Source organism: Pteronotus mesoamericanus, unplaced genomic scaffold (assembly GCF_021234165.1).
Source record: "Pteronotus mesoamericanus isolate MK-2021 breed Mesoamerican mustached bat unplaced genomic scaffold, CSHL_Meso_final contig_116, whole genome shotgun sequence".
Taxonomy (NCBI): Eukaryota; Metazoa; Chordata; class Mammalia; order Chiroptera; family Mormoopidae; genus Pteronotus; species Pteronotus mesoamericanus.
Window position 1 is genome coordinate 41,881,394 of NW_026555027.1, and position 24,976 is coordinate 41,906,369.

Consider the following 24,976-nt stretch of genomic DNA (forward strand, 5'->3'; position numbering starts at 1 on the left):
TGAGTGTTCAGTTCCTTCCTTAGGATATTATTCTGCTCACTAAAACCATTTAATTTCTAGTCTAAAGGAGTGAATTTAATGTTTTGTTAGCCTACACACTGAATAGAAATGTGTAGAAGGATGAGATTATAGTTTGTTCCCTCTGCAATTTTTTCTCTACCCCATCCCCCTCCTTGCTTTAAATAAAGAGCGTTAAAATATTTTGCTGAGCTGTAGTAGATTAGCAAGGTTTCTTGCCAGTGCTGGGAAGCTGGTATTACAGACGGTCCCAGGGGGAAATGGCTCACATTAACCACTAAATGAATATTTGACAAGGGCTCATTCGGAGGTATTATTACTATAAACGTGTCCCTACTGGACTTTTCAAGGGTCAAAGAGCAACGCTTCAATTAATTATTTAGTCTGCTAGTAGATTTGGTTGTAATAGCTGTACTTATTTCTAGAACCAACACATTCTTACAGTAGGAAATCTCAGGAGAATCTTCTCCATCAGCAATGCCTTGGATTGAAATACATGCAGAGCCCTGGTATTCTAAAGCTGACTTTCTCATAAAACCTTTTCTTGGGCAGGGGTATAGTTTCTTTTGCTATTTCATTTACTGTTTTTTGGTTTAAAAGAAAAAAAATCAAGAACATAGGTTATCTCAATTTCTACATGTCTGACAAGGTCTTGTATGGCCTTTCACTTGGGGGAATGAAGGGAGGGAATTTATTTATAACATTTGCCTTTTCTAAGTGGACATGTCACAAAGTTTCAGAGACTCAGGCAGGGCTGGAATTTAGAAGGGGAACACATTCCTGTTTGTCAATAAAATTTGGGTTTTAAAATGGGAGGCTGAGTACTCTGGGTTCTAGTAACCTCAGCAAATTGGGGTACCAGATAGTCCGTCCACCCCTCCTTCCCACCTATTGGTCTGAACACTTTCAGATGCAGTTGCAAGGGAAGGCGGGCAACTGTTTCGTTTCTGTGTGTCGTAAGTTCCTCCATGGCCCTAGGTTAAATGGCAAAGGAATGATTTTGAGAGTAAGATTCCTTAACAATAATATAAGGTGAATGAATAAGAGATAAGCTGCAAGGGGTGGGGGACGGGATGCTGTAGTTACAAACCCAATTCATTCAGCTTTTCAGAACTTTTGTTGTGGGAGCTCCATTGACGGCTTTTGAGCTGCCAGTTTTCTCACATTAAAAAGAACTGATCAGCGCCTCAGGGGGACAAGAAATACTGCTTAACTGCATAGTGATGGGGTCTTCATTTAGAACCATTACAAGAAGAAAATTAAACAGTGCCTTTGTGTGCACAAGGTTTACTTTTCAACTGCTAACAGTTTATAGCTAACTGCTCTGAGATTGAAGTTTGACTGTGGTTTGTCACCTGCTAGTTGGCACTGCTTATTTATTTATTTATTTATTGTAATTCAAAGAGCTTTTTATATCCCCACCACCCTTTATTTCTTACTCTTGGAAAATTTTCAAAACAGGTCCTCATATTTGGCTTTATGAAAAGAGCTTGCCATGAGCCTTAGTTAGCAAGGACCAGAGTTAACATTCTCCAGTACTCCCCCCACTCCCCATGATTGCCTTAAAATCATTTGCATCTCACTTTTATTTTTATTCTGCCTTTTCTTTCAAAGTGCAAAGGCTGCTTTTCACGACTCTGGTAGTGAGGTTGGGAATGGGGGTTGATTTATTTCTTTTCTTTCCTTTTTTTTTTTTTTTTTTTTTTTTTTACTAAAGTTGAAAGATGGCTGGATGGATTTCCTTTGGGACCTCTTCTATGACAGGAGCAGGGGAAGGGGACAGGAGAAGGGGAAGAAACTTGACTTTTACTGTGGAAAATGTGGATAAAGTTCAAAGGGACACAGCCCCCGGAGTTCTAGAGTAAGCAGCTGTGGAAGGAACTTTCCAAAGATTGAGAAATTGTCCAAACCAGAAAATTGGTTTGGCGTCTTTCATAGTTATTTTCTATTAAATTTTTTGCTGGAAATATGACCTCTGATATCACCCACGGAGACTTGTAATGTCTCTCCCTTCTCGCGATGTTGCCCAGTTTTACAATTCTTATTTTCAGTTTTTGTTTTGCTTTCTGTGGCCTTTAGGAAATAATAGACTTGACTTTCTTATTTTGACTACGAGATTTCTCTTTGGGAGGGTGGATTACTAAAACAAGGCCAAGATTTCCCAGGACAGAGAGCTCTCTTTCTGTATGCAGGTCATTAGATGGATTTTATTTTATATTTTTGGTGAGATGTTTTTTGGTTCCTTGAACAGTGTACTTCGTTTCTCTACAGAAGCAAATAGAACGTCCTTTCCTTTCAGGACTCAGAGATGTTTTCTGCTTTGGAGCTTTTGGACTTGAGACGCTTGCTCTACTTTGCAAAGAAGTGTCAGGTGATTTAAAAGCTCCAAGAAGTCATTCATTTCATTACCCATCTGCTTGCATGTAAAGAATGAAGTGTGCGCTATTAGTAAAGATTTCGGCTGTCTAACTATCATTTGCCTCCCTCTTTGGGCTTCGGGGCTGGGTGGTGAGTGCAGCCCAGGGCGGTGAGCGCGCCGGCCTCCCACCCTCCTGCCCTGCCCTGCCCTGCCCTGCCCTGGGGAGTGCACCGCGCCCAGAGACAGGAACCCGTGCACCGGCAGAGGGAAGCTGAGGCGGGCAAGGCTCCCCTGCGGCCCTGATCGAGGCCAGCCCCCCATGCGGCTCCCTGGGAAGGTTCCCTGGGACGCTTTTGCCTGGAGCTCAAGTTCTTTCTGCGCGGACCCTGCCAAAACAGCCCAACTCCCTCTCCCTCAGCTCTGGCGGTCCGCGTCCGTGAGTCTGGAGAGTCACCGGAGGTGTTGTGGGCCCTCACCCCTCCAGTGGCCTCTTCCTCCAGCACCCCAAACCCAGCCCCTTCTACGTTGACCTCGTGACCCTGAAGGCAGGCGGTCCTAGGACCCAAACTTCCCGAAGCAAAGGTTATCCCACTTAAGTCCTGTCTTCCTCTTGCCTCTCACCCCAGGCCTTTACTTTTAAGGGCTTTTTTGTCCCTGTTTGGTGCCGAGGCTCAGCATTAGGACTCTAGCTGAGTCCTTCCTGATGCCAGAGGCTGCTGATTGACGTGGCTGTGGGAAGCCATAGGAGTGGTGTGGGCTCCCTGCAATATTCGACCCCTGAAGGGTCAGAGCAGGCAGGGAAGGGAGGGTGCAGACCCTTCACTTTCTCGTTCGTAGAACAAGGATAACATATACTTGCCTTGGAGAAGATGAGTGCAAAGCCATTGACAAAAATAGGATTAATTGGTAGCTATCACTTTTCTTACTGTCTAGTGTAGTTAGGTTCTAGGAAAGGCAAGAGATTATCATTTGAGACGCCAGAGATTAATACAGAAATTCGGGCCCTTACTCTACTTTCTGGTCTTGGGAAGTGTAATTAGTCTTATTGAGACGACTCTTCTCCCTTTGACAGTGCTCTTCCTGGCTGATGGTTTGCCTAGGAAGTTATCCTGCAAACTTGCCATCCCTGGGCATCTTCCCGAAGGGAGGGATGCCGGCATTCCAGGCAGAAGCAGCCCCCACTCGCTGAAGGCAGAAAAATAATTACTGTATTAAAGGGAGCGGCGAATTCTTCTCGAGGTTTCTTATCGCCGTAGGCCAGGCCAGAAGCGGGACTGCGCCCCCACCCCCACCTCGTGACGTCAGGGTCTGCAGGGCCTCGGGGATAAAGTGATTCACTGATTCGTTTGAGTGTTCCAGGAAGGGCAATGCGAACACTTGCAGGGCGAGGTCAGTGGAGTCGGTCTCCATCCCCACTATCCAGCCCCAGTTTATGGGCTGCGGAGGGTCTCGCTCCCCAGAACATAACCATACACAAACCTTCAGTGCAGGTACATTCACACACACACAACACCCATCGCCATGGCGCCTGAGCTCACAGGCGGCCCTTTTCCCATGTATGTACTGAAAGTTATTGGATTTGCTAGAGTTTGTTATTAGGTCTTAAAGAGTTGTTTTTGTTTGCTTTGTTTTGAGAAGCTGAACAAATTACGCCAAAAGCCTGAACAAAGTACACGGTAGCTTGATTTTACTTGGCCCTGCATAAGTTTCAGCAGTGATTTAAGAATGGGACTTCCACAGAGTTTTCTGGTTCTGACATGGAGTCATGGTTAGGACAGTTGCTTCTGGTTCTATGCCATTTTTATTTTCTCTTCCCCACTGTACTGCTAATAATTTGTATAGATTTTTATAATCTTTTTTAAGAATTGAGAAAGTATCGCTGAGAGAACTCCTTGGAACGATGATTTAAACTTTTGATACAAGGATGAACGTTTGATCCAAGGACTGTAAAATGGATAGAACTCCGTAGGTTGAAAACCTCAACATTTCTATCAGATGCATTGTCCAAGTTTTCTTTACAAATCAGTTTAACTCATTGAATACTCTTCTAGTGGGAGGGGTCCTGGGACCTAGGCATTATATTCCGATATTGGTCTAGGATCTAATGAACTTGTGATTTGCTGAGAATTAGCCAGTATTTCACATGCAGTCAGTTTAGTATGAATTCACACCCAGGTAGATTTGACTATCAAACTTAACAGCTCAAATCCACGTTATTGCATACATTTACAGTTTAATAAGTCTGGAATTCAAGTGGCAAACCTGTGTTCTCCTGCTCAAAGCCTTCTTCCCTTTCTTTGTTTCCCCCCTCGTCCCACCTCCAAGAAAAATTTCTTAAAACCAGGTTTATCTTGTGAGAGTTTGTTTACCCCAACTTCTGTTACACTGAACTAACACTCTCTCATCAGTTTTCTAAACACTCCCACCAGCTTTGTGAAATGGTGCAAAAACATCTTGGAATCTAAGATGGCAAAATAAACCTGAGCATATGGAGGAAGACTTCGTTGTTAGGAAATGTATTTAAATAATTTATTTAAATGTTTAGCTCACACTTCAGCCTCCATACCTCCCTTACCACCCTCTTTGACTTTGCTCACTGCCCGCAGGCTCTCGGGTACCCCACCCCTATTAGCAAGCTGTTTCACCAGCATAAATTATGAAAGCATTTCAAGCCAGCCCTTCTGAGAAGATAAATCAGAGGCTTTTCTCTTTTGCATGTTTCTGCTTTCATTCACATTGAAACTTTTTCCTGACCATGTTGCAGTGTCTCTACAAACTTACTATCCCCCTGTAAGCTATGGAGGTATGCTTTCAATAGGAAAATCAGGTAATCTGTTCTTCAAGAACCCTTAGAAGTTAAGGATACAAAATATTTGATGGTTAGTCATGTGAGCTTCCAAATTAGCTGCATATAAAGTATTTTAAGATTTTTTTTTTTTTTTTTTTTTGCTGTCACTGGCTGGCAATACTCATTTTGTGTGTGTGTATGTGTGTGTGTGTGTGTGTGTGTGTGTGTGTTGGTTTGAAAAGCAGGAAGAAATGTAATGAATTGAGTGCTGTCAGAGATGTCTTCTGTTTGAACAATCTGCGATGGGCTGAATGGCAGGGACTCCCTCATCCAGTGCAGGTGCAGTAGAGCTGGGGAAGGGGGGAGGGGGGCTCCCTCTGTTCAGTCAAAAAGCACCATTCTCCACAATAGACCACACACTGACAGCCAGCGTGACATCAACTCACACTTTCATACCCACCCCCCATCCATAGTTCTGAGTTCACAAAGTGGCCATACAGTAGCCTTGGTTAGGTTCCTTTAATGAACATTTTGTGGCTCCTATGACCAACATTGAAATCCGCTGAGCCCTGGGAGGAACAACTACATTTTTGATCTTGAGTTCCAAATCAAAATAGCAATAGATATTTAAAGTCAATCTGGTCTCTCCACTTTCTCCCAGTACCAATGTTCACAGCAGACCCCAGATGATTGTAAAACTCTGAGTTAAAAGTTCTTCTAAGACTTACTTAGGTTCCAAGGAACTATTTTCTCATGTCCTGAGAGAGGCCAAACAGGAAAGGAGAGAAGGGGAAAAAAATTGTGAATATATTTAAACTTAAAAGACCCTCTAGTATTTTATTATGCTGCGTGAGAGGGTTAATCCTGTAAATGAAGAGACATTAATCTTGTGGAGCGCAGTCTGTCCCCTTTGGAATTGGTTTTACTGGGGAGAGGGGTGGGAGATAGAGAAGGGGGTTAGTAAAGGCACTAACTTTTAAAACTTAACAAAGATGCGACCACACTTTGGTTGCCCCACCGCAGCTCGGGTGCTGCTAGAGCCGGACTTTCCGAATTTTGCATTTGTTTAAACTCTGGCCTTGGTGCCTCGGTTTTAAATGGATATTCAAAGAAGGGAACAGGAGAAACAGTTCTAGTCCATTCCTTTCCCCCACGCTGTTCTAGTCCATTCCTTTCCCCTACTCAGTTCCTGCTTTTCTCCGCCCCCACCCCTTTCGCCACTTCTTCGTCTGAGATCTGCGCGTTTAGTAGGAAGAGGGAGGAGCGACGAAAGGGCCGCACTGGCAAAGACGTTTCCCCCAGAGCTGCCCCGGTAGGGGCCAGATCCCCCAGGGCCCTGCTGCCACTGGCTGAGTTCCCTCTGCGCCGATACTTGCTGGAGCATCGTGCTGAAGAAAATTGCTCCCTGTTTGCATATGTCAAAAAATTACTTATAACCATATATATATATATTTTACCGCAGCAACAAACATCAACTTTCTAGCTCTCGGAACGAAACCATTTTTAATCATTCGCCTAAATATCGTTCAGTGGGTGGGGGCCGGGAGCAGGGAGCCCTCCCAGGCCAGCAGCCACAGCGTTCCTCCCGCACCTTCCTCCCCGCGTGGCCAGGCGTTGGGAGTCGGGCGGGGCGGGGCACAGGGCAAGGGGATTTGGTGTGCAGGGCAAATTAGGGCCAAGTTCTTTAAAACCTCAGCTAACACAGGAAGAAATGGATCTTACCATCTCCAAGGACCCCTCTGCTGGCGACTGTAAATTGCCCGGTAGTATGCCCACGGCGCCTACTAAAGTCTAGGCCTAGGATGAGAGGCGTCTCCCTCCCCTCGACCCACTGCCCGCTTGATAGCTGCCGGGTCTTCCGGCAGGTACACACCCACAATTAATCTTTCTTATTAAGGCCTCCATTCTGTACCCAAGGGGCAACTCAAACCCATTTAGATTTCCTTGGTTGGCTGCACAAATTTAAGTGGGCAAAGAGTTATAAACCTAATAACAGAGGGCGGGAGACAGTGATTTGAGTAGAGAAGACGGAAGGATTCACCAGGGGTGTAAGGATGCTTGCGGGCCTTTTCCCGCCCCCGTCACCCGCCTCGCGGTGCACGCCAGGCTCTGGGAACAGCAACGAACCTCCCACGCACACACCGCACGCAACCTCCGTGCACACACCTACCCCCCTGACCTGGCGCTCACAGGCACACTCGCGGGGAGTTGGCCTGTTCCGGATTCCTTATAAAAACACTGCCGGAGAGGCAGACTTCTCAGAGCATCCCAAACCAGGAAATTTCCAGGGAACCAGAGAAGGTTTGCATTGTTTGCGATTAATTGAGAATAATTAACACTGGAGACCGTTAATCACCACTTTGCTGCTCTCTTCCTCCTTTCGGGTCTGCGGCGACTGCCTCTTCTGCTCCGGCTGCCGGCGCGGGTGGGTTCGCTTGTGAAAGTGAAGACGTCGTGGTAGCTGTCACCCAGTTCGGCTGTACTTTTTAAAACGCTCGCATATTGTTTGATTACTAATTTGAGTTAATATGATCTTTATGGCAACATAACAGTGGATAATTGGCCTTTTTTCCTGAACAACAATGTAAATCACAATCGCTTTATTATTTAATAACGTCAAACGCTTCGTTGGATTGGCCCCGACCGAGAAGACCTTTTCTTTCTAGACAGTGTTGTGGAGGAAGAACAATGAAGATCTAATTGTGGAGATTTCATAAGTTGGCTCCCGTAAATGAACAGCTTAGATATGGAAGTTCCAGCAGATGTGGGCACTATTCCCCGTAGGAACTCTACCCCCACCCTCACGCACGCAGCCCAAACACTCGATTGGAGGTTTTTTGAGGTGGTGGTGGTGGTCCTCAGATCCTAGCAACCACCTAAATCTTCCAGTAGCAATTAGAGCGTTCCTCGGGCTTGCTCTTCAGCCCTTTATATTGCCGGTGTAGCACGATGGCACTGAGTCCGCACACCAAATTAGCGCAACTCCTAGAGCCACAGCCACTCATACGCCCCTTCGGTCCCTTTGGTTGTTCGACATTGAGAGCACCGGCCTGGGGTTTTTTTTTACAGTCTTCTTTTGTTTTTATTTGATTTTTAAAACGGAGTCACTAACGCAGTGTCTTGGCATAGACTTATTTCGGGCAGTTTTGCAAGGGGCACGAGCCATTGTTTTGCAAATGCCTGGAAAAGCAGGGGAAACCTAACGACCCCCCTCAAATACAGACGGCAACGCTTGGAGGGAATGGGTACCCGCTGCTCGAATTACATTTGTCTCCAAAGCCTCCATTCTAACGGTTTTCTGTCGCGCTTTTACTGGCTTTTGCTGTCCCCGGAGGACTGCCGTCTCTGGCGTCCTAAGACTTCGGAGTCCTTTGCAAATGAATGCCCACCATTTGGAATTCGGGTCAAGGAGAGAGACTGCGAATCTACAGCAGGTTTTGTTTTTGCGTGTGCCCACCTCTCCATTTTATTCAACTTCTATTGCCCGTCCGGAGAGGGAACAGTTCGCTGCCCCCCACCCCTGGCTTCTAAGACAAACAGGAGGCGCGAAGTGCTGCTCCTGCCCACGCGCCCTCAGGGCCCCTCCCCCCTCACCTCCCGCGCCGACGGCTCAGCTGTCCTCCGACGGGGTGGAGACGTTTCCCCCCTCTCTCTTCCCACCCGCATTTTCCATCAATCCACAGTCCTCGAGTCATGTTCACATTTTCGGCCACCTTCCAATTTCTTCCCGGTCCATTCTCTCCCTGTCTGAGAACCTGAAAAGTGACAAGGGGAAGAGTTGAGGAATTGAAAGAAGGCCCTGGATTTTCAAAACTACCCCCACCCACCCCCAGAGAAAGTGTATTTTACCACAAGGAGTGCACTGGGAAACTTTCCCTAACAGGAGCTGGGCGCAGTGTTATTCTTTTCCAAGGGCCCGCTGGCCTCCCCGCCCCCGCTGGACAATGCGCGCTTTGAGGCTCTGTGGCCTGCAGGCAGCGGGAGACTGGGGGTCTGGGCGGCCTTCCTCCAAGGGCTCGCAGCTGGGGGAGCGCCGGGCAGGGAGCGGGGCCGAGGAGGCGGACTACGCAGGGAGAAAAACCGTAAAAGTTCGATTTTCCGCCCCACCCCCAGCCCGCCACAGAGGCAGGCTTTGAGGACCCGGGGCCAGGATGGAAGGAGAGGGGGGTGTGAGAGCCACGCCCCCCAACCCAAACATTTTATTTCGACGCAGAATTATACATTCTACATTTTCCAACCTCCCTGTCCTCACTCGTGGGCACCTGGTCTCTGGTTGATAGTGTCGCAAACCTGATCTTTAACGCTCAAATCGACCCTGGCCCCAGCCAGTCTTCCCCCCACGGGCGCATTCGGGGTGCCGCGCCACAGGAAAAGCCCCTGGGCCAGGCACTCTGGGACGTTACTTATAGTTTAGGATTTTTTTTTTTTCTCCCCCAAAGAGAACACCGCCTCCCTCCCCTCCGGGAAGTCTCTAGGATAGGATCTTTGAGGTTAGTAGAAGCCCTCATAGGGTTACTGTCTTGGGGGAAGCATTTGTCTGATGTTTTAAAACGTACACCAAACGGGAGCGTCAGGGCCACGTGCTGCGCCTTCGAAACGCCGCTGCGAGCCGCAGCTTTCAGAGCCGCGGACGCCGGGGCTGGCGTGGGGCAGGCGCTGGAGCCTCCGGCGGGCGTCTGGGCCCCGCGCTGCGCCGCAAGGTCTGGCCGCAGCCCCGAGTGAAGCATGTTATCTGGAGCATGTTTGATCTGGGCTGCGTAGTCGCCTCTGCCTTATTTGTTTGTTTGTAATCTCATATTTAGCAAGCTGCGACGGTGGCAGCGAGAAAGGAAGGGATGGAGGAGGGGGCTGCGCCGTAACCACACCCCTTCCTAATGAGTAATTTCCATATGGGCGCCTCCCGCATCTAGCGCCCTCTTTTTCCCTACGTTACTGTGCTGCTGTGTCTTGCGCAGCGCAGCCGCCTCCACTCTGGATTGAAATGAAAAAGCTCGCGGTGGGAGCAGAAAATTGCTCTACTGATAACGTTCGCGCCGAGTGTTGGTTTTGGCACCACCGGCAAGTGGGTTATTTCTTGCCCACCCCCAAATGGGGCGCGCAAGGGTTGCGGAGGGCTTGCGGACGCCCAGGCAAACAGCAGGCAGAAACCGACAGTCCTCCCCTTCCCCGCCTACAGTTGTCCGACCTACACGTCTCTTTCTTTTGTACCCAACTCCAGGTGTTTCTTTTCCTTTCCAGGTGAGGACAGTGAGGGCAGGGTCGTGATAGGAAGGGGGGAGATCATTCCCAAGGAATGAATCAAAAGTGAAAGTTTCCAACTAAATCCCGGTCCTGGTCGAGAAAAATGTAATCCCGCACTAGAGAGCGTGCTGGCCCGAGTGTGTGTACCTAAGAGAGGGAAGGCGAGAAACTGAGGTGGTGAGATTGCGCCTGTTGTCTGAATCGGTTAAAAGTTGTGGCACAGTGAAGTTTTGGAAGTATGCTCAGTGGGGAACTCGAGGCGGGTTTCAGCTGCTTCTAGCCTGGTTTGCTGTACGTTTTTGTGGTGATTCTGTTTGGAAAAATTGGGGACACAGGCTTTTACAATTATTCACCGCCCCCTGACCCTCCTCACACCACCTTCCTAATCTCGCCATGCGCACTACGGTATGGGCTCCAGTTTGAGCTCCAAAATAGCTTGCTTGTCAATTGCGAGCTGTAGGTATATCAAAGTGAACTGTCCCAAGTAACTCTTGTCTAGAAGCTGGGAAGAAGCTTAAGCAGCTCGCTTTAATGATGATTTGTAGCTCGGCGAGGGGCACGGACAGCAAACACCCCGCAGGTGTGTGCCGTAACACCACCATCCGCACTTGAATGTAGATTACTCTGGCGATCGTTTGATCGGCCCTTTGAAACCCTTTACAATTGCCTGTGACGAACGGCCAGTCTCAGTTTTTCTCCGAATAATGCCTTGAGGGTAAGTCCTCCAGGCTTTTAAAGAGCTCCAGCATTTTTTTTTTTTAAGGAAAAAGAAAAAAGAAAAAACGTTCAATTTTAGTTTAGACATCGTCAACTTTTTGTCGCTAACGGGCGTCATTCAAGCCATTCAATACTTAATGACCGTTACCTTTGCTGTCTTTCCAGAAGACATATATGTATATATATATACAATGCATTAATAAGGACAACAAAGTTATTAATTTCGTTTTCTTTAGTTCCAAACTGCCCTGCTTGTTTATAAATGCTTCTGTGGGTGTTTGTTATAAGCATGAGTCATTATTATTAATGCCATTGTTAATCTTGTTCTATTGCCTTCTCTGTATTTTCTGAATTATATCTGTTCGGTCAAGTGGGAGTTTAACTTAAACATTAAGGCTTTCCAAAGTAAAACTCTAGAGTTGAACCCCCCTCACCACCTTCGCACCAATCCCTATCACCAAAATAAAAAAAGGTGGTGCTGTTCAACCTTTAATATTTACTTAGAGTGTTTACATAAGAGGAGGAAAATGAACTTTTGTCTGAAACGTGCAACAAGCGGCACTTTGATTTCATAAAATAAATGTCAACAATTGCAAGGGCTTATCACTCTAGGGTAGGGGGTAGAGAGTGGGAGTGCAGCTGAATTAAAGGCCCATTCCTGCCACTTCAGACTACAAAGGGTTACACATAAATAAGTGCCACATTTGCCTATTGCAAAAGTTTTCTCAGTGCTTTCTAAGTCACAACAGGGGAGGGGGGAGCTGTCGTTTATTATCCTGCTCTGGGCAGGAGCAGACCCCCGTACCAAGAGGCTCTTAGCTTTGGCCAGCAGAAGAGGGGTAGCCTTTCAACAGCAGCCCCCTTTGTTCTCCTGATCTCTTTCCCAATTTCAAGCTTCACTTGCACATCCCAAGTTTGTGTGTTAATGACGCTATTACCATCTGGCTCGCCCTACTTTCCAAAAGATATAAATCTCCTAGCTCCATTGCCCGCATTATCATTTAAGTGCCACCATAGCCAGAAGAAAAAGATGCTTTCAAGACTCCAGATTCTCTTGCACTGACTACCCCTGACGTGACTCCTCCACTGTATTTATAGACTATGCATTGGATGCGGGAGAGCTCCTTGACAGCACTGATTTCCCAAGAGCTGCCCCTCTGAGCCAAGGCAGACAGGATTTGGGGAAAAAGAATGGCTTCCAATGAATTTCTCCTTAAAATAATTTTGCTTTGTTTGCAGCAGGCAGATACTTTTATGTGCTCACGCCTTCCTTTCCCTCTTAGGTTTGTAAAAGTTGTGGTGCAACTCCCAGACAGTCAGGATGTGCCACTTCTCAAACCCTATTTGGAGGAGGTGGATCGATTGGTCTCTCTGTAGGAGTGGGGGCAAGGGTGAAGGGAGATAAAAAGAGCCCTGTGAGGCCACTTTTGGGAGCTGGGCCAACTGCATCCCTTCTCTTACACCCTTACTTTACAGATGTGTAGATGTGGGATTTACGCACTGCTAGCTATAGATCTGGATCCACTTTTCTCTATTCTTTCCTGAGTAATCAGTGATTTGTGTGTTTTGAGTGCAACAGCTGAGAAACTACAACAAAAAGAGTTGGGCTGGCTTGTGAATAGCTCCACAATGACTTCATTTGTCTGGCCAGGTCTGAGTGAATCGAGCAGAGCAGAGCCCAAGTGTGGGCTTTCGGGTCAGGCCCCCAGCTCCTCTGAACAGCTAAAACCCCTTGGAGGGCTTCTACTGTTTGTGGCCCTGACTGCCCTATCCAGGTGCCTCTTTCTCCTGGTGATGCTCTCTCTCCTTCCCCGTGCAGTCCTCAGAGGTGAGCTCCACTGACATAAGCCAGTCTAGCAGGTTGGAAGAAGAATTGGAAAGGTTAACTTCCCAGGTCCCCAAGAGAAACTCTTAAAAATCATCAGGGTTTGAGCAGACCTCTCTTAAAAAAATAATCTTGTCAGGCAGGAAAAAAAAAACAACAACAAAAAACCAAACACCCCACCTGTAATGAAATACATTCTTTTTGAGGGATAAAAAGTCACTTGTTATACATAGTATTCCTAATACTTTGAACTGAGCATAGAAGGTTCCTAAAATGGTGATTAGTTTATATCGCACCGGTGTAGCTGTTTGCATGCGCAAGGCACTTTTTTTTCTTTCTACTTCACTTTCCTGCTTTTCCTCCCAAATTCAAAAAAGATCTTGTTTAGAAATTTGTATCCCTTTTTCCTTTTGAGAATATTACCGAGTTGACATGAACAAACTGCAGAGGATATACCATTTAAGTAAGATGCACTTTTAATCACTGATCATTAAAATGGTTATGTTAAATATACTCAATTACATGCATGAGTTAACTCTAACAGTACTTTCCATTCTCCCAGCTGCTCACGTATTCCTTAACGATAGTCTGTGAGAGAAACTTGATTATGCTGAATTCATACATTTCGGTGGATTTCATCAGCCTAATTAATGCCTCAGTGTGGTCCGGGGGTCTGAACGAACCCTCTACTATGTTTGAGGTTAAAGGCAGTGTTGGAATGTAGAAGCTTTTTCTTTCTTAGTTACTCAGGAGGTACTTTGCCATTCCACTAAGCAAGGTAGGTAGCAGTTGTTAAACAGAAAGACTATACAAAACAAGGAAACTGATCCCAATGGCAGAAAAATGAGGCTAATTCTTCATCCTTACTGACCCAGCAATATTTTTGGATTCAATACACAATCTCCAAACATTTAGTGAAAAGTAAATTACTACCTCTTTGTTGTCTCTTAAAACTACATTGAAAGGGAAGAGATGAACTAGATTTACAACTGGTATCTTCCTAGATTTCCATGAACTCATCAAGGCTGCCCCTGCTCCCTTCCTTCTTCCTGCTCCCCAAACTTTTAGACTATTCTCTCCGTCCATTTCAATGTTCATCTTTCCTAAGGAAGCACTCTCAGGGCCAGTATTCATGAGAAACTCCAATCACTCACACACACACACACACACACACACACACACACACACACACACACACACACCGCCCCCCCCCCCCCTTGTGGGTGACTGCATTCAGTCTTTTCAGGTGTAAATTAACATCTGAATACATCTCAACCTTACTGACCCTACCGCCGCCACCGTCCCGCCGCCACCGTCCCGGCCTCTGTGAGTTGCGGTTAATCTGCACCTCCACAACTGTCGGGGCAGGCTGAGGTCGGGTTTCCCAAACCCCACCCCCAACCAAAGCACTTGCATAACCTATGGTGGAAGTCCAGATACTTGCCCATATCTAGCGAAACACCTGTGGAAGACTATCATTTAAGACATTTTCATGGTGGTCAAGGGAGGAAGAGAACAGAAAGGGGAAGGAAAAAAGAGATGGAGGCATCTTGGTTCTTTAAGAAATGTTCCACCCTGGCTAGTGTGGCTCAGTAGCTCGAGAGCCGGCCTGCGAACCCAAAAGCTCGCAGGTTCGACTCCTCATCAGGGCACGTGCCTGGGTTGTGGGCCCGGTCCCCAGCTGGGGGCGTGTGAGAGGCAACCGATGGATGTATCTCTCATACCCACTGATGTTTCTCTCCCTCTATTTCTCCCTCCCTTCCCCTGTCTCTAAAAGTAAATAAATAAAATCTTTAAAAAAGAGAGAGAGAAAGAAATGTCCCAACTTGGACAGGTGAAACTTGAAACTTTTTACCACACTTTGAGTTCCCAAGGACAAAGTGTTTACCCCTCGCAAAACTCCCCTCAAGCGGGGACTCCTCTGACCCAGATTCAGCCGTCGCAGGGGCAGCCCCACACCTCGACATCGATCTGATGAAACTGGAGGCATTTCAGATCTATAACCAAATTGCCACCTTGAAACTTTGTGCTTGTTATGCTAATACAATGACTTCTGCAGTAAGAGTATATTTTCAGGATTGAAAATTAGCTTTTTAGAATGCTTTGTGTAATGACAGACATTAGACAGAAGAGACAAATGGGCCAGCAATGGTGGCACAATACTCCTGGCAAACACCCTGGGCTATTTCAACAGACAAATGGAGACCCAGATATGCTTGTAAAATTAAGCTGGGAGCGAGCTGGGGGAACTGGGTGAGAAAGCAGGTGCCGGCGGCCAGACCACTGCAGTGCTGAAGACACTTCTGCAACCCCGTCTTTTCTCTCACACCTAGTTGAGTAGCAGCACAGCTCAACACTCAGTCCCTTGGGGTGGATGTTTGGGGAGAAAAAAAAGTGGGGGGGAGAGAAAGCTTTCATAAATAGCACCGCAAACAAGCAGTCACCTCTAGCTCATGGTTTGTTTACTCTTAAGTTTAGATTGCAGAGAATAAGGGAAAGACATATTTCCTGGGGAAGTGGGGCAGAGGGCCACCGGGAGCTGCATGCAAGTATAGAAGAAACGAATAACTTTGAATTTTAGAGGCTTACGGTGGAATTGCCCAGTATATCTCCTGTATCCAGTGTACTGTATTTCTGCATTTTGTGATGAAGAATTCAGGCAAATCCTTCTGAAACCAATACCCAATAATATTCAGTGTAAACTATAATTAAAAAACAAAAAAGAATTCAGGCAAATCCTCAAATTTGTGGCATTGGCCTCATGTGGTTTATATCTTGGGAATCAAAGGTGAGATAGTTTAAGGCACCATATCTCTAAAAATAGTAAGACTCTTCAGTGTATAGGGCCGGGATGGGGTTAGTCATTCGCCATAATTATAAATAAGGTAAATGCACACACGGATGAAGTATCCAAGAGGAGAACTCTTTTCATCAATTACTGCCCTTGATGGACATCAGAGCAAAGTCATTCACAGCCTGATTATTGTGTTTCTAGTTCTTCCCCTCTCCCTCTCCTGCCCCCCCTATACCCATGTACCCTGGACAGTTACTTCGGAAATAAGTCATTTGGTTCCTGGATGGATTTTTACCCCTTCTGCATGACGCAGGGTCCAAATGTCAACTTGCAGCTATGGTGAAGCCTGTGAACTATGATAATGGATAAACTCTATTGTATTAACAGTCCTGTTTGGGGCTAGAGCAAGGTTGCCAAGATGTAGTCTGACTGAGTTGGGGGCTTCTGAGATGTAAAATGAGGCCAATTTGAAATGTTGGCACCGAATGCCGAGCTTTTTATAATAGCCATGTTGTCTCATTTTCTTCTTGAGTTGAATAGGAGCAAAATACCTGGCCTGATGCAGTGGTCTCTGATGACAAATGAACTAATTAGAGTTTCTTAGTTCATCCCAAAGATGTTAATGATGGTATAGTGGGAAATGCAGGCTCCGACAACTTCAGTTTTAGGAAAGACAAGTTTTATGCATCCATGCCTTAAACTTATACACTGAATTTGTCTCACCTAGCTTGCTACTGTCTGTTCCCCTCTGTCACTTTTCTTCATATAGATGGGTCCAGGTAGGTCAGTATGTAGTATTTAATATATTGGCTCACTACAGAGAAAATTCACGAATCGGATTACTTTTCACCCTTTGGTGTATAAATGATTCGTAGCTTGCCAAAGTCATGAAGCTTTTTAGCAAGGTTCTTCTGAGATAAATTAACATGTTATCCCATAAGCTAATCTACCAAGAGAGGTAGATTCCCAGGTAGGTCTGCCCAGTACCACTTTTTTAAAAAAATGTCCTTGGTGAAACAAGTCATTGAGTTAAAAGTACAGAGTAGTATTTCATAGATAAAGGGGGAAAGAACAGATAAGGAAGGATTACACCTTATTCATGCCCTGGTATGATATGGCAGCATCTGTATGTAGCAGATTGTTGAGAGAAGTCTGAGAGTGCAACAAGAGACAGCGACACTGAGGCAGAGAAACAGCTTGCTGGAGATTTATGGGTTCATGTTACTTACGATCAGATGTCACTCATTTGCTTTTGCATTATACTGCAGAAATTTTGGTTACATTGATGAAAATGACTTAGGACTTTGAAGGACTGGTTTTGAAGTTGTTGGACATTTCACGTGAGATTTCAACTGCAAAATCCAAATCTGACATGCTTATTGGTTTGCGAAGGAAACTGCCTAATTTGAAATTCTGTTATAAACTTTATGCGAGCAAACAAGCTTAGGTGAGCTTAGAAAGAGCTTTGAATCCCAGATCCCCATACTGTTACACCACTTGTTTATGGAAGGAAAAAGAGAGCGCCTGGTCTCTAACCAGAAGCCTATTTGCAGTATCTCAGCAGATCTCAGCAGGTCCGTCCTCAGTGGTTTGTAGAGACCACAGACATTTAAGCCGGCTGGGTAGGTCTTGTCTCACGTCATCCAAACAGCACTTTTTTCAAACTCAGAAATGCCAGATCGTGTTATTTCTGTGGCAAAGGGTTGCTTAGGATCTGTGACAGCTGAGTCTTTCCTATCGACTATATGCCAATGCAAGTTCATTTATAGAGTTCAGGGAAATGAGAAAAGCCTCTAGTTTAACAAGAAGACCCTTAATTCAAGTTCTGTGCTGTATTTAAACGCAGAAATGAAAATTCAAGTTGGAGAAGGTGGAAGAGTGAATTAAATTGTGAACCCAAACATTTGTAGCTAAATCAACCTCCTAAGAGGGCTGTGACTGATAATTTAATACGAAGTTTTATGATTGGGTAACTGGATTTGTAAACAATGCAAGAAGTCATATCTTATGTAGGAAATTCATATTTAGGTCAATGTATGTGTTTGAAGTTGCTCCTAAGTTTAAAATACAGTGAGTCCAAATATAAAAAGACAAATCAAAGGGCACTGTTGTGAATGTGGTGGGGGCGAGGAGGGAGCTATTTATAGGGACACTAACCTGCAAACACATTGAAAGACCTTTTTCAGATTTATCAACTTCTGAAATGATTTAATATGCATATATTCTTCTAATACATCCACAGGTTAAGAAAATCATTAATATTTATCTTGAGCATCAGTCAACTCCTAATAATTTTCTGTGGCAGGATACAGACAGGCATGCAAAAGTTGCTAGACATCCAACACATGCCAAGGTCTTGCAGACCCAGGATTTCAAACAAAAGAACGCTCAGGTAACATGACTGTAAATCAAGGGCACTTGAGACCATAGACAGGCATACCCAGAAGGGTTAATTGGAGAAAAGGCAAGAGAGGGGCTCTCTTCCTTGGTACAGTCTGTGTGACAGGGAGAAAGGGAGCAAGAGCTGGAGTGGCTGGGAGGCACCCTGCAGTCCCCACACTGAACTCATTCCCTTGTTGGGGGGGGGTAGGGTGTGGTTTGTGGGGGTGCAATACAAAAACTTTCAGACTGAACTCTGGCCTGAGCCCTGCCCACCCTTTCATGCGTCTGATTCTTTACTGTCTAAAAGCCATCCAGCATGTTGAAGGCTTGATTCTCCACAATTTGTCTGTCAGAATTTGTCGCTAGCAGTAACTTCTCGTGAAGGTTTACCCTGAGGCACCTGAGCTTCGGACGCTGGCCCTGTCTTGCGGCTTCTCATTTAGACATGGCCCAGGTGGGCAGAAGGAGGAACAGGGGCATTAACGCAACTACGGTCGCTCCAGCCAAGCCCTGCGGGCCCAGGGGAGAAACAGGTTCTCTCTCCTGCAGAACGCTGCCCTTCTCCCCGCGTCCCTCGCAGCCTGACTCCCCGGCCCGCGGAGGGCGGAGGGCTTCTGCGTGTTCCCCTCCCACCCATACCCTTTACCCATCATAAAAATCTCCATTCTTGGGCCCACAACTCATTTGGGAAACCTGGGACCGAGAACCTGAAGTTTTTCGTTTTGCTTTGGGGTTTTTTTTATTTGTTTGTTTTTGCTTTTGCCTTTCCTTTTGTACTTGTGGGTGTCAATGATCCTCAAAAGCCCAGGGCCAGGGCCCTCACTCTACAGCTGAAACCTTGGCTTCTTCGCTCCCCCTTTTCTCTTCTTGTTGATCTGGTGGGTGTGGTGGCCAAAAGGCTGGCCTGTCCCTGGGATGGAGCCGCTGCTGCGTCTCGCCCCTCTTTTCTGACAATCGTTAAAATTCAATTTCAAATCTTTTGTCTTTAATCATTTCCTCAGGAGCCGATGAAAAGTGCCAAAAGAGTGAGCCTTTTTCCAGGTGGCCATGCCTTGGTAGCAGGCAGGGACCGGTCAAGTTGCTCCTGACTGTGTCGTTTTAGACGCCGCGCGGTGGATGCGTGTCTAGACGGGAGAGCAGTGTCTGCCGGGACCGCGGGAACAGCTCTGGGAAGGTCTTCAGGCCGGCGGGGGCGCTGGGGACGGCCACCGGCTTTTCCCTCGTCCACACCGGCCTGGAGCCCCGCCCACCTGATCCTGGGGGTGGAGCTCAGAACGGAGCGGAAAGTTCTCCCTGTTCATCTTACCTTTTCTCAGTGACTTTCGTTCACTGCTCAGCTCGCCGGCCTCTCCTTGATTCTAAAAAAATACATATTTGCGTATCAGAAAGTTCCCTTCTGCCAAGAAGCTTCCCTTAACGGCTTTCGCCTTTGGGTAGAGAAGTCCGCTTCTGGGTCAAGGGGAGAACAGTGAAGTGTTTTGAGAAAGAGAACAATGCACGCAGGCCCACTGCGTAGGTAGGTAGCTGAGTTTCATCAGGAGCTTTGAGCGAGGGTTGCCGGGCAAGCATTCTCAGACCCAGCCTCAGAGCAGTCAGAGTAGTTTTTCACTTCCTGCTGCAAAAAGTTAACATGTGATTAGTACCAAAAATGCCTCCCTTAACTAACACTGATTGGAATCTATGAAAAGGATATAGCATTTCTTTGAAATTCTAGATGGGAGTTAAGGACTACCTGACTACAATTGCCTTCATCTGTTAATCACATATCTTCCTAAACACCAGCCTCCTTTCCTATAAACCCATTGGCCTCTCAGCACACCTAATACTTTCTCTCCTCCCTTTAGATTCTTATCCCTTACTATTTTTTCCTTTGGGGCCCTGGGCCAAATTCTCAGAATTAAATTATTATCTTCTCCCAAAGGCCATGACAGGTTAGAAAGGGGAATTTGGGGTCCAAACAGAAAATACATGATACAGAAAGTAAATGTTACAGCTGAATGCAGTTGACAAGTGGCAGTTTTGGGGTATTGGCAATGAATTTCACACTTTTTCTACAGAATTTTTTTTTTTTTTTACTTCATTTTCAGGATTCCCTGATCATAAGAGATACAAGTTAAAACTGAAATAAATGAGAGAAATGCTAAAGAAAGACCACATTAAGCCCTTTCGGGACTGGCAGCTGTTGTTAACTTATTTAGCTCCTGGATATTTGGACAGACTGTTTCTAACCACTGGAAACTCAGATGGACTAACACGCAGAACCCTGCTTCTTGGTATTTAATTACAAACCTGGCAGAGTGAAGATTCTGTACTGATTAAAAGGAAATCTATCAGTGCTTATTGGCCATAACAAGTCCATAAAAAAACAGTTAGCTGGAGAAATAATAGTAACAACATGCCCTTGTTACCATCAGACATAAGTTCCTAAAAATTTTGAAATTTCCGCAACACATTATTTTATTGTTTCACTGCTCATTTGGGGGGAATTTCTGCTTGCGTGGCACCTCAAATTGTTTCCTGAAAGTGTAGCTTGAATGAATTTGGCAGTCATTTTATACCATGATCCCAGAATGACTCTATCTCCAAGGTTTCGAATATGTCTACTGGTATGGGCTTTTCATTTCTTTGCCCCAGTGAGAAGGGCCTCATATTGTAGTGGAGAACACACTGGGCTAGAAATCCCAAGCAAAGTCTAGGTTCCAGTTGAGGCATGTAATTAATAGTGTGAAAGTAAGGCAGGTCATGTTCTGGGCTTCACATTTCCCATACGTATGTAAAGAGGTAGGACTAAGTAATCTCCTAGGGCCCTCTCAGCCCCTAAATCCTGTAGTTCTATAGCATATTTGTGACTTTTCAACATAAGAGAAGACTCAGGTCTATGAGTTACTGAATGAAATGTCTATTTATTTTCTAGTTCCTTCAGTAATAGTTTACACAGAAGACCGGCAAATGTTTTTTGGTCTTTTCTTGGGAAAGATCCTGAATTTGACTAGAGGAAACCAAGCTAAGAGACTTGGCCTTGTGTTCTTGCATACAAATGAACCATTGTCTTATACTTCAACCTCTTTTCCTTTTCAGATCCAACTTAGACATAATGTTTCACTCAAGATAAGGCTTGTGGTTTAGGAGATTCTGGCCTGGCTTGCCTCATTTTAAGGCTTCTATCATCTCTTTTCAAAACCTGAGGAGTAGCTCATTTCCTGTTTGAGAGCTCCTCTAGCTTTGCCAGCCACCAGCCAGGTCTTCAGGGAAGCGTGCCAAGAGCTCCCGGCTGGGAAGGACAGTCTGAGTTCATCAGAGAATGAGCTGGCACCACAGTTGTAGTGACTCACCAACCTGGTTGCCCACTTAGCCATGGCAAGGACCACACCGTCTGACTGAACGACTTGCATTTTGTCAGTTGATCACGTGGCAAAATCATCTCAAACTCTCTCTCTGATCTCCCCTTGCACTGGCTTGTTTTGAACACAAGAAAGGAAATTATATTCAAAATTATACTTTGTTTTAAGATTAATTAACGGGTCCTTGGTTTTTATGTCCATTCTGTTCTAGGAATTCAGTGGTGATTACAAAACGGTGAAAATAGGTCACAGCAGAATGCACATTCAAGGTCAGGTTAAAACATTCCTCTGAAATTTCAGTATTCACTTTTGAAGCGTCTGTGAGTACATTTCTGTAATTCATCATTTTTTTTTTCTTGGCTTAGAGTCAAGATGAGAAATGATATTTAAACCAAAGACATTGTTGTGTTATATAGCCAATACTTTTTAAAATGCAAATCTACCTTCTCCTCACCAATGCTTGATCATTTGTAGGTGCTCTTGTACTTCTGGCCCCCCTATCTCTCTCCCTGCCCCTGCCTCACACACATAGGTGCCACCCAAATTCTAGAGAAAGTCCTTTCAAGACTTGTGTGAGAAAGAAAATTAAAGGAGGACCAGAGCAATAGCAACGCTAAAAGGTGATGATTTCCCTTCACAAAAAGTCATTATATAGTACACAGGTATTTTTAAAAAGCAAGTATTATTATGATTAAGGAATATTGTACTTCTAACTTATTACAATTCTTGTCTAACTTCAAGTCACATAGGAACCATTTTAAAGTATTTTGTATTACAATCTGTCACCAGAAAACTAGTAAAAGTTTATAATGTACATAGGTTTACCTTGTAGAGAATTAAATTTTAATTTTTAAGTATTTCCATTGTTGTGGAACCTTAGGACAAGATAGCATTTGGTATTAACATGGAAGACTATTCGATGGCTATTTTAGCTTTAATGTGCATTGCACTAAAATAGAGTACGTGTTGCATTTTTCTCCTCCCAGTGTTCTTTTGTTAAATACAGAGTATTTTTTTATCATTTGTTAAATGTATATGTTATTTTTATTAAGTGATTTGGTAAAAGATAAAATAGGTAATAATAATAGCCTCTTGCTTTTCTCCTAATTTTATTATTTCAAGTCAAGCAAAAATGGACATTTTTCTCTTAAGGAAAAGGATTATGAGTGCATTTTGATGCAAAAGTGATTATTTAGTTACAGTGTTTTTCCTTAATAGATTAGCATTTATGATGGATCTTATTTCAAAGCTGATTATTCTCAAAGAAAAGCAAAGAGATACTAGAGTTTCCAAGTAAATTATGTTGTTTAAAAAGTATTTTAATACATTATTGAAATTGTTGTCAGCTATTGGTTAAAAAAAGTAGTATCTGTTGCAACTGTGAAATTCTGCTGTTTGAAACATCTTAGCAGTTCCTGTTTCTTTCGGATAGAAGCGGGAATTAATATCAAAGACATAGACAACTCCGAGCTTCCTCAATCCTTTTTCCTTTTTCCTTTTTTTTTTTTTTTACTTTAACTGTGATAGGCATCTCTACAAGGTGGGTTTTAACATATTTTTTCCTAATTTTTTTCCTCCTTTCAGTAAGAAGGATAAGCTTTTAGAGTACCCAGTCACCGTGGTAACTGCCAAAAAAATTCTCCTGAAGTTTGAAGAGGTCAGCTAGCAGGGTCAACAACTCCGGCCTCTCTCTGAGCTCAGTCTAGCGTGCTCCAGCCTGCGGTTGGAGTGTCAGGCCAGATCTGACCCTGGGAGGTGGACTCTTCGGGCTCTGATATAAATTTTTCGAGTCAGTTCATGGCCTGGACTCTCCAGGTGGCCTCCAAAATCGATTTTGACCCCCTGACCCTGTCTCACGGAGGCATAGCATCCACCCTAAGTGAGGATTTAGCCAGGAATGACAGCTTTCCACTGAGTGTTATTGGGGACAGTATAAACAGTCTGGAAAGCATGTAAAGAGGTGTGAGTGCTGGAAATCATGAAAAGCTTATTAAAAAACAATTTAAGAAAATGTTAAATTTTAAAGTTTAAAAAGTTTAAAATGTATATTTGCTACAAAATTCTTATGTGATTTGTAAGATTTTTTAAACCATAGTTTTGAATATACTCAGTAACCCACACAGCTTTATCTTTTTATATACTTTGTTACAAATATGCAAATAAGATAGCCTGACTTGCAACAAAGTAGGTGCAGCAGGCATGTAACATGTACGGAAAAGGGAAGCTAGTTACTAAAATACGTTAGTAGATTTTCTAGTATTTTAAATACTAAATTTTGTGTGTTTCTTGAAACGTTTAAAATGGGAAAATAAGGAACCTTAAAAAAACTGGAATGAAAATAAACTTACTGCACTCCAAGGATCTTGCTACTTTGTAAAACAAATAGCCAATGCACTCACTCCTTTGGATACAAATGAGATTAACATTATAAATATAGAAAGTTAGATCTTGTACAGAGTTAAGAAAGGAGAAAACAGGAAATTAATAGTCTCTGAATTAACTTGGAAAATAAAAATAATGTACATAAATCATCAGTGACTCTCTTTTCCTTCCATTTTTCTTTCTCTCTTTTTTTTCAGGATGCCACCCTGAATGTTTTATTTTCTCCAGGAAAGTAGAGTTCTCTTTGAGAGTTCTAGCCTGTGAACTCAGTATGTAAATGTGGTCATCAAGCAAGACTGAACTGCCAAGAGGGAAGATTTTGAACGTTTCGCTTTCTTAAAACCCTTGAGAGCATCCCTCCTTCCAGTGGTACTTTACTCAAAGTTTCCCCCTTTTTCCAGCACTAGTGAAAACGGCTCCAAAGCAACAGGGCAATAGCTAAATCAATTGTGCTATGAAGTTGTTGAGATGGCATTTTATCTGAATCCTTTGTCAAAATTAGATTTTAAGTAGGGATGAGTGTCCTTTTGGGAGAGGGGGACACGGGAGAGTGCAAGCAGAAGGGGAGGGGCCAGAGCAGTTTATATATACATATACATACATATATATATGTATATTCTTTGTGTTTGAAGGCCTCTGTGTCTTGGCTTCTCACTATGTTAAATCCCTATTATAAAACTTATCTTCACAAAGCCTATTATAGTATTCTGAGAACAAATTGGACCATGAATAACTTAGTTGGAAGTGTAGATTATTTTCTACTGAGGGAAAGTTAGAGATGACAACAGCTTAACTAAAAGAATAGTGATTAATCTTAAATAGATGGATTTCAAAGTTTCACTTTTGATAAAGAGGACCTTTGATATTTCCCCCTCTTTCAGACTCATGTTTTTACTTTCTTTGTGTTAAGAACTGTCCTACTGATTACACTGTCCACCTAATACAGCATGGCTCTAACTGGAGATCATTTTCTTTCATTTCACATTGTTAATCTGTCAGAGAAGTGACCAGAGGACCCTCTACTTCCTATTGGTTAAATACATGATTCCCAGGTGATGCCTGTGCTTAGGCAGCAAACACACTCTTACATAAATCATAATTTCTCAATGATAAAATTATTATTATTTTT

The 24,976-nt window shown here is 44.3% G+C and overlaps 1 long non-coding RNA gene across 1 annotated transcript in view; it reads left to right on the top strand.

Moving 5' to 3' along the window:
* Positions 1 to 24,414, top strand: part of LOC129076872 (uncharacterized) — a 41,459-nt gene extending 17,045 nt beyond the window's left edge. Inside the window, exon 3 of the long non-coding RNA XR_008529759.1 lies at positions 24,045 to 24,414. This is a non-coding gene — a long non-coding RNA (uncharacterized LOC129076872). The remainder of the gene's footprint in view (positions 1 to 24,044) is intronic.
* Positions 24,415 to 24,976: the final 562 nt, after the last annotated feature.